A 12894-nucleotide genomic window follows, 5' to 3' on the forward strand; every position below is an offset into this window, starting at 1 on the left:
TGATATAGATCTTATGCATTTTCTATTCACTTAATTTTGAAATAACTGTTATACAAATATTAAATGACAAATGTATATATTTTTGACCAATTATGTAAATTAATCATAAAAAAACAATCCTGTTCAAAGCTACAACAGTTTTGTGACTAATACTTATATAACATGGCGTTATATACCTATAATAGGTGAACGTTGTACGCAACTGCATACAAATAATAATATGGGTAGAAGGTGTAGGTGTAAGATTTTTATTTTATGTAGGATAATTAAAATTTGTATTATGTTTACGTTAATATATTTGTGTGATATATAAAATAATAAAGTATAATATATCACATGCTATTTATTGTAGCTGTATATAAATATATAATTTTGTAGGTGTAAACAGATTTTTCGCAAGAAGTTTCTGTTTTCAATGGTTAAAAGATGATTATCATTAGAGACGAATGTGGGAAGGAATCAAAGAGAAAAATATATTCATTAATTTTCATAACGGAATTTAATATTATGAGATTAAAGTGTAGGTACAACAAATTATTATTAAATGTAAAAAGTCTGGTCATTACAATGATGCAGACAATAAAATTTAATAATATTATGTCAATAATTTATACAAAAATAATATTTAACAGCGAATGATATTTATTGTATTATTGTAGAATTGAAAAAAAAATAATACGTCAGACCTACCTAAAATGAATCTCGTACACGAAGAATTTTGATACCGGCTTGATGGCTGACACTAGCAGTGGTTAAAGAAGCAAAATTATTGTTGTTTGTTGATTACTAGGTCTAAGACTCCAAGGCAAATTACATGACGGCTAAACCGGTGACAGTAATACCTATTTCACACTCCGATGCCCTTAGAAAAAATAACTATTACAGACTATACTATTAATTATTATTCTCTTCCGTGGCATTGTCCACTGGCAGTACTTGAGACATTCATGAGTTCAGGACCAAAAGTTTAAAAACGTATCCACAACCTGATAGAATGTATTCATCTTAGTAACGAGAGACCGAATACTAAATACTTAATTTTGTGAGTATTGGCCTGCAGTATCATAATGTTGTGTTGTACCACTGTGTGTTTGGGCTGACAGAGGCCATGAACACCAAAAATTATGCTATTACCCTGGGGGGGGAGTCATTATTACCACAGACTTAATATATATGTTTCTTTATTTTATGATACAGAACGTCATTATAAAGTATCAATGGTCGGTTTTTTACGATATTTAATAGATAATATTCTAACCTTCAAGTTTGATCATAGATTAATCCACTCTAATATTAAAGCTAACAACACAAATTCTACTGAACGAAAATTTGCGTTATTGGTTTCTAAGACAACTCATGCGGGTCATGTTAATAGCACACATGAATGTGACACCACCAGGTTAGTACAACAGTACACACGCATAACCTGCAGTGTGTCAATATTAAGCGATTGGTGTTCAAAACACATTTAAAAAAGAAATCAATCAAATCATTTATATTTATAATATACAATGTGTGCCAGGAGGAAGTGATCGGCAAGCGTTACAATATATTAATATGATTTTTAATCATATTTATATATTTATATATACATTTTTAATTTTGGGAAACTTAACTTTTTTTTAAACAACACTGAACCTACCGCACATTTGCTGATGTATCTTCAAAATGTTTCAACTTTATATCGACATTTTTGTTTAAACTTAAACCTATTTTAGTGTGATTTTAACTAATCAAAAAATTACAAATTATTTTTATTACATTAAAAAAAGTAAAATAAAAATTATCAAAAATGTAAATTTTGAAACTAATTATAAAATACAATTTTCCTTCCCCCCACACATTAATGAGATATGAACATAACTTAGGGTATTCTATCATAATGTGTCACCAGCCGGTCAATTCTCTCCGGGAGTCGGGACTCGTTGTATAATAGATACGAGGTACCTAAGCACAATATTATATTATTGTTATGTTTATATTATGAACTAGACCTAAAAATAAATACATGGATAGGTGTCATATTGTTTCACATACTTTAGCATGATATATTATGATATATTGTATTATAGTGATATTAAAAATTAAAAGTAATATATATACATATAACATATCGTATCAAATTGTCTATTTGTATAAAGTAATAGTGTCGACAAAAGCAAATAAAAACATCAGTTTAAAATTAATTTTTGACAAGTTATAGTTATTTTTCTCAAAGTAGTTTTTTAGTTTTATGCATTTCTGAATGTCAACTCATATTTTTTACTTCGTGTTCTTTATTTTATGTACATATCATATATACAGTGGGTTCACGGAAACGGGGAACACTTTATCACTCATTACCCTGTAAATATTTTTCAATTCTGTTTATGCAACATTCAACAAGATTAATGGATACGAGACTAAAAAATAAAAGAGTTAAACAATTTTAAGTTATAGAAATGTATGATCCATTCTATAGTCTAGCCCCACAAATGGTATTGAAAAACAGGGTAATGAGTGATAAAATGTTCCCTGTTTTCGAGAACACGCTGTATATAATTTCCTAGTTAGTAGTCTTATATTATATAATTCAAAAACAAATCAAAATATACCCAACTTTTTTCTACAAGACATCTGCGGTTACAATACATGCATTGTTCTAATACATGTATACAATAGTACAAATGTGTACAAATAGATACAATAGTGGAAGATAAACATAATTTTTGGATGGTTTCGTTTGCAGAAATTAAGTTATGCACTTAAGATTATTCCCAAAGGTTGTAATAATATATGCATGCACACACCAGTAGATCATTAACTGTTTTATACAATTATATCACTGCCCGGAGCACATTACGTGGAAACGATATCTATACTGTTGAACAAAATACTATATTGCAGTGTTATCTGACACACTCACAGTAAATTTAAGAGCCAAATTAAATCTGAAGTTATGTATTATTCTTTAAACAACAATGTAGGCTAACCCTTTTACAGGTGATTTAACTATTGCGAACATTAAGTAAAAATGTATAATATACAAGATATACAATATAATATGGGTATGACATGATTGTGTATAATATGATCTTTGTCTGTGTTTCTACATTATTAAAGTTTATGTAGTTAAAGTTTTTTGATCCTTAATACGGTAAAATATATACATATATGTACCTATATATCATACAATTTGAGTATAGTAAGTGATACGTGAGCTTCATGATTTTATACACAATACACATATAATAATATTATAATGTATGATACATTAATAAAGGTTTACAGATTTCTACCATTTTCATGCATCTGTAATACAAAATATTACAAACTACGGTTTGCCAGTGTCTGCTCACGTTCAAAGTTATTTTATCATTTTATTGCTAGTGTACAAAAAACTTGTTTGGCGTTTTAGTGAAAATTGTAGTACCTATTATATTATTATTATACCTACCAGTTGTATTTTAAGTGTGTCGTCATATTTATAAGTATAGTTTTTTAATGATTATGAATTGAAAAATGGAATATAAAAATATATATTAAAAATGCGTCTCTCTATTTATTTTTTACGTGAATTATTTTTATATTATAATTTAAATTTGTTTAGCATGCATTTGTATCAATTAAAAGCTCCATATTTAAGTGTTGTAATTTTTCTTTAATGCACGCTGATCGATTCATACATTTTGGACTATTATAATAAATTAACTACGACTCTCAAAAAGTTTATTAACAAAATAATATAAATAAAAGATATAAGCTGGCATGTTTATATTGTAAACTCATTTATTTTTATATTTTTATTTATATTTTACCAATGTTCGTTTTATGTTCACGGGAAATTAAATAAATATTTAATGGTTCCTTTATAAGTGTTTGTTGGATCGACCGTCGTTAAGTTTTCAAATATAATGTTTATGTATATGGTTTATTACGTTCCATTATTGTGGTTTATTGCATAACATTATGATGGTTTGTATCTTATTTCCTGATAAACGTAAGATCTCATTCTAATCGTAACGGCATTGTACAAAACACGTATAGAAACAACAGGAGGGGCGAGTGGTTGTAACTGAGTTAACTGACTTTAACGGAAAAAACTTTTTATAGCATTAATAAAGGCGATTAACCTTACCTAACTTGAACAAATATTATATGTAAATGAAAACCAAACATTGAAGTTTAAAAGTAAAAATACTGATTTTCATTCCACATTTTTTTAATGTTTTGCTTTATGAATAATGTTAATTTTTTACTCTTATCAGAATCATATGATATTAATTGTATCGATCAAAATTTAAAACGCATAATATTATGTATTCAGGTAAAAATGTCTATGAAATAAAAACTCGTGTTTAATATAAATTGAATTACCTAACTATATTAAATGTTTTCACCAACCTTAATCTCCCTAGAAATTGCATAACCTACTTCTCGTCTCCAATTTAGCTACACCCGTTCGCTCTCATTTCTTTAAATTTTCGCTGAATGACTCCCTTCTCTTTACACTCCACAACAATTTTATTCCCGTCAAACATTCCCATCTCATCTACAACAGTCAACAGACCCAAATGTTCATCATAACGCACATGTTTATTGTCCCTTTTTAAATTTTAAAACATCCCCTTCAATATTCAATATAATAATTTTTCCTACCAACCAAAAAACATTATATTTCATACTTTTCCATTTTTCACCCGTGCACACTTTATCGTTTAATGTTGTACATATTTATTTTTCCAACTAAACATAATACTCATTGAGTCAATCGTCGAGACAATAAATAAAACATTAAATTTAAATAAATAAAAAAAAACTTAGCTTCACGAATAAATTATGTTCATGATAATAAAATAATATAATATAATATAAGGACTAGATCAATTCAATATATTATATAATGTTATATCATAATATATTATTATTGGTTCATGGTTGAAAAAATAACTTCAGTAATGGTTTTATGATACAATATAATATATTATTATACCTATTCGCTATGATTATTCGTATATATTTTAGATTCTCTGAATGTCACGTTCGTGTAGATAATATTATACTAGGTAAAGTTTTGTATTGTTTCGTATACACGTATTTTGAAAAATAGGCATTATTGACCTAAATTATTTAATCTTGATAAATTAACAGTCATAGAGGATACAGAATATAATATCGATAGCTAATCAATAAGCATCATAATGAAATACTATTCATATATAAGCGCTATCCACATGTTTCTATTTTTTCTTTAAATTAATTTGTTTTAACTAAACAATAATTATTACAAAACTACATATTATTTTGAACAATAATTAAACATAAAACAAACGAAAAATAAATTGTAATATATATATTGTATACTTATATAGTTAATTACTGAATTTACATTTACTGAGTTATTGTGAAGGAATTGTATAATTAATTCAATACATTTATATCGTATGTGCTATCTGACTATATGGCAGTGTGTGAAAAGTAAATGAACATAAATGCGTTCAAGTCATTATTATTGCTGTTTCCAACAATGTGTAATGACTAAGGACATTTTCCGTACGCTCGTGTACAAGTCACTGGTGACACAAAACATACAATTTATTTGTTTATAGTATATTTATGTAAATGGAAAAGTTGTAAAAGTTGGTGTGTATTTACACTAGGACTAAACGTGAACCATGGTATGGGGTCACTGAATTATAGACTGGTATTTTTTAAATTATATTACATATTCCTAATTATTTATTCCGAACGAAGGTGTTTTTAATATGAGGCATACGTTATCGATACATATAGGTATAGATAAAATCACGGATTTTACTGAATATTTAATATATAGTAAAAACTGAAAAATTGAATTGAATGGTATAATATTATTTTTGTATATACGAAAAACGATTTTGAGCGGAAACGGTTTGACAGTCTGGATAATATTTTATATTATGTTCCTTTATATCGTAATTATTGAGACGGTAAATTATTATATTTTGTTTATTATCATATTTATATATGATAATATACTATAGAAGTTTCAAGTACCCACAAATAATATTTTATAAATATAAGATAAAACTAAAATCGTTCTTCTACGTTCAAATATCTAATTTCTTCCAAATTTGAACATAAAATAACTATAGAAAAGGGTGGGTAAGTGGATGTCGCTCTGTTGTACAGTATGTTACAAGTGGATCACTGTATAATGGATGGTATTAAATTTGAATTCAATGATATAATATCATTGTATAAGAAAAACGATTCTGAGCAGAGACGGTATGTCAGTCTATAGATATAAGACATTTTATATACTTGTATATGGTATTATAAAAAATTGACCTATAATAAATTCCAAATTAATCATATCACAATATCCATTAGGTATAACAACAAACCGTGATACTATCATAGATATATAATAGTATACTTTAGAAGTTTCAAGTACCCACGAATAATATTATACGATCACAACAAAATAACTAAAATAGTTTTTCTAGATTTTTTAATATGTAATTTCGTCCAAATTTGAACTTAAAATGATTTTAAAAATAAAATGTGTGTATGTATTTTTTAGATTTTTTGGTAACAGAACTAACTACTTACATGGAATCTTGCTTTAAATTTTCAATCCTTAGATATAAAAGTTGAACATTTTATACATTTTTAAATAAAAAATAGTTAATAAATTTTAAATTTGATACATTTTGTCAAAATTCGATCTTTAAATGCTTATAATATTTTTCAACTGCTATCGTTACATTGTACCTATTAAATTTTTACACTTTTTTGCCCAACACATAAAACTTTATTGATATTCATAGAAATATGAAATTGTCCGTAAACAACTCACAACAAAATATTTTGAAAATGTTATCAAGTTTATGAATTGATAAAATAAACATTCAGTGAAATGTTCATGTACCTATCTACAGTTATTCGTTTTTGAATTACAACAAAATAAGAAAATCGCAACATGAGAAATCGAGTGAATATCTAATGTTGTAAAAATTTTAATTTCATACGCTCATAAAAACTTAATTACATTTTAAAATCTTAGATTTATAAAGAAAAATTTTTATTACTTTCTAACTAAAAAAAAATTTCGTAATTTTCTCGTATTTTGACATTATATAATTTAAATGCTTATAAAAAAAATTGTGACTATGGATTTTTAATATTTTTCATCTGCCTTTGAAACTATACACTAAGTTTATCATTTACTATTAAGTTCTATCAAGCTTTTTTAACAAACAATTAAAATTTTATTGATATTTATAGAAAAAAAAACTAAAAAAACTGAAAATGTCGTAAAGAGCTCAAAATAATTCAAAATATTTTGAAAAATTATGGTGGATAGAAAATGCTAATATAAAAATTCAATCAAAATGGCATGTACCTGCGGTAGGTTGTTTAAAAGTTGCACCAAAAACCAAAAAAATACACACATCATTGTAAAATCAATACATTCATCGTTCCACTCAGAATGTAAAATAATAATTAATTTTTCCAATATTTACTTATGAAGTCGATTTTATTGTTTTCTGTTAAACAATTTACTAACTTCAAAAATTAATAATTACATACTTAGTAATACACACTAATTTGTTTTCTTTTTAATATTCTTTGAGATTTAATTATCATTTCATAATAAAAATAATCAAAATAAAGTTTAAATGTATTATTTTTTTTTTTAACACAAGAGCAATGAATTAAAATTTTGATTACATTTTTATGATAGAATTTTCTTTAAAAAAAATAGATATTTTTGTAAAATAAAAAAATATAATTAAATTCTTTTGTTAAATTTTCTCGGGTTTTCTTTAGGAATGATTCAATCTACTATTATTGTCTGTTTTTTTGTAAATGTTTGTTCAACAGTAAATTCATGGTTCAAAGAGTTATTGAAAGGTTCTATTGTACATTAATTGAACAATGTGAATTATTTTTTAAAACATATTATATTAGTAAAACTATATGCTACCTACATAAATCTGACAAAGTCTTGGATTCCAAAGTTCCAGACGCCTGCGCCTCTCAGTAAAGAAACATCACAGTTTCGCTTTTTTATTTTCTTTAAACAAGTTTATCACAATAATGAATAAGAGGAAGCAGTGCTATAAGAGTCAATTCTATGGCGGTAAACAATGGTGTAAACGTTTCCAAACATTGCAAACGCCATAACCAAGCGTTTTATCTGTTCAGTTCCACTTAACAATACCTACCTTGGTATAATAATATTAATTATTTGTATGATTCATATATTCTGTGTTATAGCTTATACCTGACTTATATCACGGAGTACAAATGGTATAATTATTTATGACTTATACCACGGTTAATTAATAATTTACATACCAAACCAAGCGCTTACGTATTTGAGTATTTCAACCTTTTCAACGTTTGAAACGTTGACGTTCGTACTGCAAAACGTTTTCTTGGAGAGTTTATGCGCAACGCCGTTCAAAAATAAGGTATGAATCCGATAACGTTATTTACCAAAACAATAGGCTTTGCGCATGCGCTTCAAATATTGGTACAGTTATTTGATTATCGTAATCGGTTATTTTAAACATTTTAACGGACACTTGGTTAATATCAGTTATTATCGTATTAAAATATAAAATATCTATTATAATTTATAATGGTAATATAACCACAAAACATAAACCATTTTAAAGGTTTGGTAACAAATTGCAATGTGATGAAAAAAATGGAAACTGAAAATGTCCTTAAACAGCTCAAAATAAATCAAAATATTTTGAAAATGTTATCGTGTATAGAAAATGCAAATATTAACGACCAGTGAAAAATGTATGTATATACATTCAGTTGTTATAGAGTTACACCAAAAACCAAAATCGATTTTGTGGAAAAACGATTTTGCGCAAAAATGCCGGTTTTTCCTTAATTGTTATTATGTTTTTCACGGTGCTTTTGAAAACTACTGGAAAAATTTGACCCCCCAAAGTACCAACTAAATTCACTCACCTATCAGAAAAGATACTGTTGAAGAAAATCCAAGCACTTTTACTGTCCTAAAAAGTGATGGCAGACACAAAAAAAAAAATTTTAAAAATTTTAAAAAATATATAAAAACACACATCATTGTAAAATTAATACATTCATCGTTCCACTCAGAATCTAAAATAATTATATTATAATATTAATTTAACGAACAGTACAGTTTTATATGTGGTGCAGTGTGGTTGTGTCCAAGTTTACTCCGTTATCGTACTTTTATTACACTTCATAATGCCACAAGCCGGTAAACCTAGATCTGATACATCGTTGAGAAATCCAAATACGTCTTTACCACGTTTACCTTATCTGATGTGATGCGGAAACTAAAATCAATGGATGATAAATTGACTAGTTATGAAAATCAATTTAGTATTATTAATAACTCGCTTACGAATATTCAAGCATCAATAAATACTTCGAGAGAACAAAAGGCTACTTTAAAAGAAGAAAGTCGGTAATTTGCGTAACGAAGTTACTCTGATTGATTCCTATTCTAATATAAACAATTCGCACTCACCTGACGAAGTAACCTACAAAGTACAGAGTAGACTTGAAAAAAGTAATCATGTAATTATACTCAATGTCCCAGAACTACCCAAGGAATCTGAGGATAGAACTTTATCAATTGTTATGGATATGTTATCAGACCTAACTCTGGATCTACAAATCATACAAACTAATAATATAACTTCATGAATTTGTCTACTTTTATCAAAAAAAAAAAAAAAAAATGTCTATAAGAAGGTAAATTAAATCGGTATGAGCTTTTGAAATTCATATTTTTACAACATTGGATATTCGATAGATTTCTTATGTAGCGGTTTTGTTATGTATTCCTAAAACATGTTTTTTACACAAAATATTATTTAACCTTAAAACATTTTTTTTTATGCACTAAAAATTTTTGTATATCAGTTCATAGGTAATTGAATAGTCGAGAAAGCTTATCCAATTGGAGCTGCATAATCTTAGTAAAGATATGTAAAAACATAAAAATCTGATCTCTAGACTCATTAATATTGTAAAAAAACAATATAATTCCGTTAAAAAAAAAATAGAATATTAAATCATAATATATACGTATGCCACCAAAAAATAAGGATAGCAACTTTAACACAAAATTATTTGGTTTGAAAAATCTTAAAATTACTCTTCAGGACCACTTTTACGTTTGTGATTTAAAACTTTTGGCCTCTTATTACTATTTGTACCGAACGAACGCAATTAACTCCGCAGTTAATGGATTTTAGAGATAAGGAAAATTTAATTTAAGACCGATTTTTACTGTCACATGGGTAAGATGATATTGATACATTTTTATCAGCGTCTGTACTCCAAATTCCAGACGTGTAAGGGACAAGTAATATTATAAATGTTATCTTCATCATTTTGCTGCGTATATGTTTGTCACTTGTCAAACTATAAACCACTCAACAACACTTGCTAAAAACATTTTCAGTCGTTTGTATATCGTATATGTTTCTCGTCAGTGATTGTGTACTTTTGCATTTTTCTGTTGGTTTAGAGTATCGACACTGCCACAAACGAATCTTGAAACTGACAGATATCCACGACATCGTCCGACACTTTATATGATACATAGATACACCACTATTGGCGTAATACTTGAGGAATTTGGCTGGACAATATTAATTGTTATCATTCTAACCAAAGATTAGAGATACAGGTATCCGTGGTTTAACGTCATAACTGAGCTAAATGTTTTAATATTATATTATTATATATCAGGAAGAATATTATTAGTTTGAATAAAGCACCATCTCTAATTCTATTTTGTGACTAGCTCAAGTTCAAACCGATAAGTTATAAGCTGTGCGAGCCACTATTGTCAACGCACCACAGCGTTATTCTCAGACGCAGCAGTAAACCAAAACCAACAGATATCAACAGGTCCAATCGACAACAACAAGTGTGTCCCAGTATGGTAACGTTGGTAACGACCGTACCTATTTTTACAGGCTAAAAACTCATAGGCCATAGCAGCATCTGAGAGAAGTAATCATTAACCCGCCGCCACTGTCATCCACGCCAATGCCACCGTCAATACTGTTACTAGTTACCAGTAGCCGTCACTAGTCGCCGCTACAATCCAGCCGCCACCAACAACCGCCACTGCCGTTGTCGAGGCCACCGTCAGAAGACCGTTCCAGAGTCAACCTCGCCGCCACCATCATGTGTCAGAATACACATGATTTAAACAACATGGTATGATCGCAAAAGGCCATATTTGGTCCAAGTCCTCGCAGTACCTACGGCTTTTGTTTACCCGTATTATTATTACTATTACCAAAGGATCTGACCGTCAAAAATTTACGATCATACCTTGTTTTTATGTCCTGATAGGTTACGTCGTCAAAAGCGTAGCAGTGCTGTGTCCGGAATACGTTTGGTCGGCGCTACCACCGTATTCCCCAGCAGTGTCTTTGTGAATTTGTAAAAATCCTACTATGTCATAATACGATCTCTATGCAGAGTATAAAAATAAAAAATAAAATAATGTAACCAAAGTCCATGAGAAAATTGTATAATAATATTATACTATTAACATATTATGTTCATATTAACTTCAATAAAGCTAACGAGATAAAAACCAACAAGAATTACGTATTGTCACAATATATAGAGTTATTGACAGAACATGCTTATCCATATTTGGTCATTTGATTGAGAATTTATTCAAATTCTTATTTCAGAAATTATTTTTCAAATACTTATGACTTTTTATACCATTTATAGAAAGTTTCTTAGAGTGATAAATGTTTCTTTTTTTACAAACGAAAACCACAAATTTTACTCTAAACGATTGTGAAGCAGGTGATTTAATTTAAAAGATCAAAGTAGACACTAGATGGACAGTAATATCTACTATAAATTATAAGTAGGTAAATACAGTCAATGGTTTATACGTATTAACTATATTAAGTACACATAAAATACGAGAGACTTTAACGTAGGTAAAAGTCACCCACCTTTGCATCTATTTGAAATTTGATATCTGTATAACTTAAAATATTTAAAAAAAATATGTGAATGACCAAACATAAACAACTTTTTAGGTTTCTAAACGTATGTTTAAAACAATTGATATTCCCATACCCCATCCGTCCGTTAATTACCTGTAAGTACATAGTTACAATTGTTAATTTTAAAAAATAATATCTAATATAAAATGTAGAGGAGAACCAAGTATGACAAAGTGGACTAAGGTGTCGGTTGCGACGCGCACCGTCGCTGGTTCAAACCTCGGTCACAAGCGGCACTTCTCTTCAGGCAGTCATGGTGTCTGAAGAGAGATGCCATTATCCCCCACCCTAACATGGTAGATACCTACAGGTGCCCACTTGAAAATTCTGCCAAACACAAAAACGTGTTCCTCCAACCGTTCCCTACCGTTGCAAAAACCCTACAGTACCATATTTGCAGCCAATGGCCTCAATTATCGGGCTTCAGACCAATAAAAAAAAATTTGAAAGATTTAAAAAATTAAATTTAGATTCATACTAGCCAATTTACATTATTGTAAAATTATTATCAAGAAACGTAATATTTTATTTCGAAGTTTTAATTTTTACAGAATTATACATACCTGCTATAATATTTTAAATAAATATAATGTGCTTTAAGGGGATTCCATACCGTGATTTTCTGTTTTTGTCTAACACACGCGTGACATAGTATTTTAGACGTGTTTTTTGCCAAACATACCAATTGATCTAATGAAGCGATAAGAATTCTGAAAACAGATTTGAATTTGTCATCAAATCTAATTGGAATCGACTTTCCCACATTTTTTATTTTTTGATTTTAGCTTCTCCAAAAATTGAAATACAAAAATGTTCAAATACTCTTTTTTTCTATGACTTTTTCTGGAATTTGGGAGAT

This window comes from Acyrthosiphon pisum, chromosome X (assembly GCF_005508785.2).
Source record: "Acyrthosiphon pisum isolate AL4f chromosome X, pea_aphid_22Mar2018_4r6ur, whole genome shotgun sequence".
In the NCBI taxonomy this organism is placed as follows: domain Eukaryota; kingdom Metazoa; phylum Arthropoda; class Insecta; order Hemiptera; family Aphididae; genus Acyrthosiphon; species Acyrthosiphon pisum.